At 45.6% G+C, this 7,740-nt stretch overlaps 1 pseudogene; it reads right to left on the minus strand.

Moving 5' to 3' along the window:
* Positions 1 to 500: 500 nt before the first annotated feature.
* Positions 501 to 2,429, minus strand: LOC134483585 (zinc finger CCCH-type antiviral protein 1-like; annotated as a pseudogene).
* Between the last annotated feature and the right edge of the window lie 5,311 nt (positions 2,430 to 7,740).

The raw sequence follows: 7,740 nt of genomic DNA on the forward strand, positions 1-7,740 counted from the left end.
TTTGTGCATGTTCATCCATGAACTCACTATAAATTTTCATAAAATCACTTAGAAGTCCCTAGTGAAAACTGTCGAGGTGCAGGCAGACTCATGTTACTACTGTCTCATGGCACCTTGCAGGGAGCACTGAAATCGTGGGCTACTTTAATACAGTCTAAAACGAGGCTGTGCATGGTTTTCAGTGAAATTGTGACGTCGTCCCCACTACAGAGAGCAGCAAAAGCTTCATGTATCACATGCTGCTGTTACCAAGGTGAGGCAAAGCCTCATCCCATAGAGAGTCTGGTAGGATTTGATGGCAGGAAATAAACTCAGAACTAAAATCAATCAATTACAAACAAAGAGAATGATACAAAGAGCCAAGCAAAGCAAGAGCTGGCTTTTTTTTTTTTTTTGAGAAGATCCACAAGACAGACAAACCACAGAGCCTATATCTAAAGTACCAAATCAGAAATGAAAAGGGGGATATAACAAAGGACACTGAGTGAATTCAACAATCATTAGGGCTTACTTCAGAGGCCTTTACTACAGAAAAGTGAAAAATCTATTTGATACTGGTGATTTTTCTAACAGATAACAAATACCAAGTTAAATACAGATCTGGGAAGGTAATGAATAATTCCCATAAGAAAATAGATACAGTCATTAAAGGCTGCCACTCCAAAAATTAAAAATAATAATAATCAGGGCCACATGGCTTTAATGCATCCTTTCTACCAGACTTTTAATGAAGACCCAATAACAATAGTGCTTCAATTATTCCACTGAATTGAAAGAGAAGGAACATTGCCAAACTCCTTCCCTGAGTTTCTACCTTTACCTAGAATTCCTGAGTCTGTTGCTTCTTCCATTGTCACCCCATCAATAGAACCATTTAAAATGGGATGTAATCGATGTCTGGAGCCTCATTCTTTCCCTTGACCTCCATGCGGTGTCCAGAAGGCATGCCTGTTCTCATGGACATGGACTCATCTCTTTTTGCTGCAGCAAGAAGAAAGCCAGCAGAGAGGGCAGGAGCTTACAAAGAATCAGTAGGATTTCTAGAAAAGAAGCCATCCAGATGTCCATTCTCAGAAAACCCCTGGCTTGCTCTCATGTGACTGGGTCCTCAGACACCAGCAGCCTTAGATGAGACCAAGGAAAGCTGTGCAGAGTCCTGGGTCCCCAGGTTCTTGACCTCCTGAGTGACAGCTGTAGACACGTCCTCCAGGGAATCCTTACAGCTGGTGACATCTGGACAAGGTGAACCAGATGCCAAAATGAGACATGGGAGAGAAATCCTAGGCTGTTTGGAAGGAATCAGTCTCTGCTATTGCTTCTGTCTCTGTGTGCCCTGCTGCTATGATGTTCATGAGGAGCTCTCATGCCAGTGGGTCTCCTCCTAATGTGTTTGTTGTTGCAGATGTCCTGGATGTTCTGGACCCCATCAGAACTCAGCCCGTGCTCAGTCACGGAGGTCAGCACCTTCCTGTCCATCAGGTCATGAGACCTGAGACAGTTGAGGTAACGGCAGTTGGCCTGGGTGAAGTGCTCACAGACTTGGACTCTCTTGCATGGCTGTGGCTTCAAGCAGATCTGTTTGTGGCTGTCTCCTTTGTAGTAACTTTTGCAGGAGAAAAGCATCCCCCTGTACCAGGAAGAAGGCTGGCTCCTCTTGGTTAAGCCCAGAAAGCTCATGATTCTTCAGGACCTGGAAGCTCTGTTCCTAAAAACTTGGTGTGGATATTTGCAGAGGTTTCTCTGGGATTTTGCATAATGACTCTGTCCCAGAAGTTTGAGCTTGCAGAGGCTTGGGCAATCTGTAGCATGGTCCCTGGATGCACTTGAGATTGAAGCCACAGGCTTCAGTAGTAGCCGCCACCTACAGCGTGATCCCTGCCTGATCTCCAGTCTCCAATAGGAATAAGCAGTCTTGCCCAGCAGCTCATAGAGCTCTGCCTCTGGAGCCTGCTCCTACTCTGCAGTTCCTTTAAGGTCATGCATCCCCTGTGGGTCCACAGGATCTTGGTGATGAAACAGTCTGCCCCAGGATCCCCCATGGTGCACTATGGCTGCAGCTGCTCAGGCTTGTGAGCTGGACTCTGCTTCGTGGAGAAAGGAAACTGGAAAAGGGGATAACACATGAAATGGAAATGAAGAAAATAACCAGTAAAAATTAAAAGAATTAAAGTCATCATCTCAGGAGAATGAGTGGGAAGCCAGGTCCTTAAGCAGGCAGGTTCTCCACAACAATGCATGCTGGGTTCAAGACTGGACATGAGGTGCCCTGAGCTTGGGACTGCCAGGCTCCTACTGGGAAGAGAGCTTTCTTCTTCATTTCCGTAAGTCTCTCTAGTTTTCTTTTAAGGCTTTCATCTCATCATTGACTTTCCCAATGACCTTTTATGACAAGCCATTATGGTTAACAAGAATTAAGTAAGGGCTCATTGAGCTGTTGGTAGTTGGAGGTCTGGGGGAAGCCCTGGACAGAGAGATCTTGCCAGCCAGGGGTGGGATGTGCATGGTGGGAGGGACTAGTGGAGTGTCATTGGCCTCAGTATGCACAGGCTTGGGGCTGGTGCCTGGCTGCCTGGTGCGCCTCTGTGGCTACTTGGCCTGGGTCCCACCGCAGATGCCCATGGTGGTTGCTGGCCAGTTGTGCTTGCTCTCCCTGTCCTCGGGGCTTCTGGCGGGGCTGACCACAGCCTTGAACATGGACAACCATGGACAAAGTGGGCCGGAAATCGGAGGATCATGGGAGCATCTTCAACTTCCCCCTCCCCAAGCACTGGCAGTTGCAGCTGGAGGACAAGCCACTGTGAGTTTCCCCACATCCAGGCAGGTGTTCTGCACCACCAGGAGAGCAAGGGCAAGCACTGCTGCCACCAGTCCCACATGCGCAAGGCCTATTTGCTGACTGGCAGGGCTTCACTTTGCTCTGCCTGGCTCTGCTTTGCCTTGCTCTGCCCTGTGGGCTCTCACTTCTTTGGCCAAAGACTGTTGAGATCCCGGCTTGCCTCACCTTTCAATAGGCACCTCTGTGAAGTGAGGAGAACCAAAGGGACAGAAGGCTGACCTGGCCCTGGAGACTTGTGTCTCCCCCTCCACCAAAGTGCTTTCCTCAGTTCTCCACTGTGGTTTTAATTTGCAGGGATCCCAGCAGGTGGCAGGCTTTGCTGAGCCTCCCCTGTGAGAAGGGGACAGTGGTGGGACTTATGGTTGTGGGAAGTCTTTCAGGGAGATGCAGGCTTTCTCAAACTCTCCGACCATCCATCCAGTGCCCTCCCTGGTTCCCATTCCCTGTGTTTGTTGCGAAGTCACTTTTCGCTGTCCTGTGTGACTTTCCCTGCAGACTGGGCTCTCCTGCAGGAGATACTCTCACATGCTTCTTTAAAAGCCCCTGTTCCTCAGATCTAGATCAGCTGTGAAAACAGGCTTCTCCATGCCAGGGTGAGAGCTACCCCTCCCAGCTCAGAGCTGCAACACCATAGGATCCTCAGGCCCCAGTGCTGGGTGGGTCCCATGGAAGAGTTAGAGGAAAGCTTCCCTTCTGAGAAGTGACTTAACACAGAAGGTTCACAAGTGACAGTCAACCCCCAAGTATTTCTTCCAGGAGAAAGCACTCAGCTCTCCCCTTTAAACAGTTTAGGCTCCCACATGGCCCAGTTTTGTGATTGGGGAAGATTTTCTGGAGCTTAGTTGGCCAGTCAGAGTGGGGCTACATTCTTTTTTTTTTTTTCTTTATTAACTTGAGTATTTCTTATTTACATTTTGATTGTATGCTCTTTCCCGGTTTCCGGGCCAACATCCTCCTAACCCCTCCTCTTCTATATGGCTGTTCCCCTCCCCATCCTCCCTCCATTACCACCCTCCCCCTAACAATCACGTTCACTGGGGGTTCAGTCTTGGCAGGACCAAGGGCTTCCCCTTCCACTGGTGCTCTGACTAGGCTATTCATTGCTACATATGCAGTTGGAGCCCAGGGTCAGTCTTTGGGTAGTGGCTTAGTCCCTGGAAGCTCTGGTTGGTTGGAATTGTTTTTCATATGCGGTCTTAACCCCCTTGAGCTCTTTCAGTCCTTTCTAAGATTCCTTCAACGGGGGTCCTATTCTCAGTTCAGTGGTTTGCTGCTGGCATTCGCCTCTGTATTTGCTGTATTCTGGCTGTGTCTCTCAGGAGCAATCTACATCCGGCTCCTGTCAGCCTGCACTTCTTTGCTTCATCCATCTTATCTAATTGGGTGGCTGTATATGTATGGGCCACATGTGGGGCAGGCTCTGAATGGGTGTTCCTTCTGCCTCTGTTTTAATCTTTGCCTCTCTATTCCCTGCCAAGGGTATTCTTGTTCCTCTTTTAAAGAAGGAGTGAAACATCTGCATTTTGGTCATCCTTCTTGATTTTCATGTGTTCTGTGCATCTAGGGTAATTCAAGCATTTGGGCTAATATCCACTTATCAATGAGTGCATACCATGTGTGTTTTTCTGTGATTGGGTTACCTCACTCTGGATGATATTTTCCAGTTCCATCCATTTGCCTATGAATTTCATAAAATCATTGTTTTTGATAGCCGAGTAATATTCCATTGTGTAGATGTACCACATTTTCTGTATCCATTCCTCTGTTGGGTTCTTTCCAGCTTCTGGCTATTATAAGTAAGGCTGCTATGAACATAGTGGAGCACGTGTCTTTTTTATATGTTGGGGCATCTTTTGGGTCTATGCCCAAGAGAGGTATAGCTCAGTCCTCAGGTAGTTCAATATCCAATTTTCTGAGAAACCTCCAACTGATTTCCAGAATGGTTGTACCAGTCTGCCTCCCACCAACATTGGAGGAGTGTTCCTCTTTCTCCACATCCTGGCCAGCATTTGCTGTCACCTGAGTTCTTGATCTTAGCCATTCTCACTGGTGTGAGGTGAAATCTCAGGGTTGTTTTGATTTGCATTTCCCTTATGACTAAAGATGTTGAACATTTCTTTCGGTGTTTCTCAGCCATTCGGCATTCCTCAGCTGTGAATTCTTTGTTTACCTCTGAACTCCATTTTTTAATAGGGTTATTTGACTCCCTGCGGTCTAACTTCTTGAGTTCTTTGTATATTTTGGATATAAGCCCTCTATCTGTTGTAGAATTGGTAAAGATCTTTTCCCAATCTGTTGGTGGGGCTACATTCTTAATCCATACTCATTCACACAACAGAACATCTTCCTCCCCACCCACGAGGCCTTGACTTGAACCCAGGTCCTTCCAGGATCAACAGACCTGAGAGAACAGATTGCAGCACAAGAGAGAAAAGAAGCCAGAATAGTTTAAACTGGAGAAAACCCCCATATAGGCCGTTTACCAACTTTAGGGGTTTGCATATTGTGGACTTCAGAATCTTACGGTCAGATTTTTCTGATTACACCTTATAGGTGAAGCTGAAGTCTACTGAGGGTGGGATCATCCCAGGCAGGGAGGGGATCTGACTCTGCAGGCCTGGCCACCCTCTGCATTCTCCCAAAAATAATTTTTAGTCAGCTGTAAATCTGAAGTGAAATTTGTTTTTTGTCAACTCAAACGGTTGACATTTCAAGTCTCACACACCATGTGAGAGACACACATTTATCCACAGGGGATTTGAACTTACTTCTATAGAAATGACTGTGGGCCAACAAAGGGAAAGCATTCTTGCCTTTAGCATTCTGTCTGTATCAGAGACTACATGGACTGGCTTCCTGGACAGACATGTCCAAGCAGACAGACATTGTAATGAGGGAAAACTTAGGCAAGAAATGACCTGGGGACAGTGATTTCAGATTGTGCCTTTAGCCAGGAATCTCTGTTGTCATTAAGGCAAGCAGTCTTGGGCCTGCCAAAACATGTCAGTATTTCAGGGCTCTTACAACTGCTCCAGGTACTTCTGAGGTGAAAGCCTTTCATTAAAAAAAAAAGTTTATAGAGCAATATTTCTCCACCTGTGGGTGGCAACTGCTTCACAGAGATTGCATATCAGATACCTTGTACATTATGACTCATAAGAGTAGCAATATTATTTATGAAGTAGCAATGAAATAATTTTATGGAGGGGATCATCACAGTATGGAGAGCTGTATTAAAGGGTTGCAGCAGTAGGACTGTTGAGAACCACTGCCATAGAAGCTGACACATGGGAGCTGACTCCTCAGCTGAGTAGAGAACCACGACAAGGGATACTGTGTCCCACCCTAGAACCCAGAGATAGAATCTATCCCAGGAGTCTGTGGGTCACCTTGTCTTAAATTCTCCCAGGGTCAAGAATAGCATTGATCATCTCAGGGGAGTCAGCTTGCACAGCCACATCAGGCCCATGGCTTCCCTGTACAGAGAAGGATGTGGGTCTGAGTGACAGCCAGTGAGACTGAGGGGACCCTGATACTCATTTGCTTTGAGCTGTGGTTTCTTCACCTGTAAAATGGACGTGTTTCTGCTGAATTGGGTTGTTGTGGAGATTAACAGAACATACAACCTGCTCAGTGTCTGCCTGGCATGGACCCTGCTGGTTAAATGGAAGCTGTCGATGATGACGAGATTAAAAGTAGAATTTCTAGCCAGATAGTGTTAGTTGTGGGGCGCCATACAAGTGTTCTAAGCATTTTCTGATTCTAAGACCGCCTCACCTTACAACCTAAGGCTCTTGATTTAAATTTTAAAAAAAGAATAAATATAAAATACCAATATGAAAAAATCATAATCAGAAATGAGCTAATTCCTGCGAAGTCATTTAGCTTTACATTTTCTGCTTCTATTTCCAAGGCATCTAGAGTAGCACTATCCGAGATCCTAAAGCCTTCTATTATGGTGCTACCCATTCATTCCTCTCTCCTTGAGGACTTCTCAGGTGACTTACCAGAATCAGATGGCTTTTAAGATTGTTCCCATCAGGTGCGATCTCTCTGTCCATGGGCCTTGCCCAAAGCTGCAGGGCCAACCTGTTGTTTTACAATCCAAAATTCCAGACATTAATTTTACCAATGAAGTTTCAGGAGTCAGATGCTGAAGTCAAGTAAAGCTCCCAACTGTCTTTCCTGATTCACTGACCTCCCAGAAGAAGAGCAGTCCTGTTCCCTCTGAACACTTTCTTAAAAATCCTTTAACTCAAAAACTTTCCATTGGTTTAGTTATCTAGATTTCCTTTCACGTTGTGTCTTGATCTGCTGGACCTAAGTGCACTTTTTACCTTTGCCATAAATGTGTGTGGTAGGTGAGCCATACCGTAATTAAGTCCATGTTTACATGAATAAACAACTCTTGCTTTAAATGTCTGTGCCATGGCCCTGCTATACCACACACTAGTTTTTCAGTAAATAATACATTCTTGGAGATCACAGTGTGATCAAATATTTTGTAACATGACTTAGTAACGTTCCCTCGATTTTATAAATCGATTTCTTTGACGAGGATTCTGGGTGTTGTCTGTCAGGTCTGAGTGCATCATCTTGGGAATCCCAAGGAACATCAAACTTGGGCTTTTGAAACTGTTGCATATGGCCAACCCGGAGCAAAAACCACCCAGGAATCTACTGATACTTGACACACATTCATTCACCTGCCTTTTTCATATAGTTTATGGCAAGAGGTCACCATTCTTGACCTTGTTTCACTATAAAACGTGGTGCTAAGTGTAAGAGTTGGGGTCAAGGAGATCACCCCACAAATCACAAAATACCCATCTCAGATAACCATGTATGGATTATTGAATACAAAACATCCATGAATTTCAGGACAGAATTAAAAGTCCAAACCT

This window comes from Rattus norvegicus, chromosome 19 (genome assembly GCF_036323735.1).
Source record: "Rattus norvegicus strain BN/NHsdMcwi chromosome 19, GRCr8, whole genome shotgun sequence".
In the NCBI taxonomy this organism is placed as follows: Eukaryota; Metazoa; Chordata; class Mammalia; order Rodentia; family Muridae; genus Rattus; species Rattus norvegicus.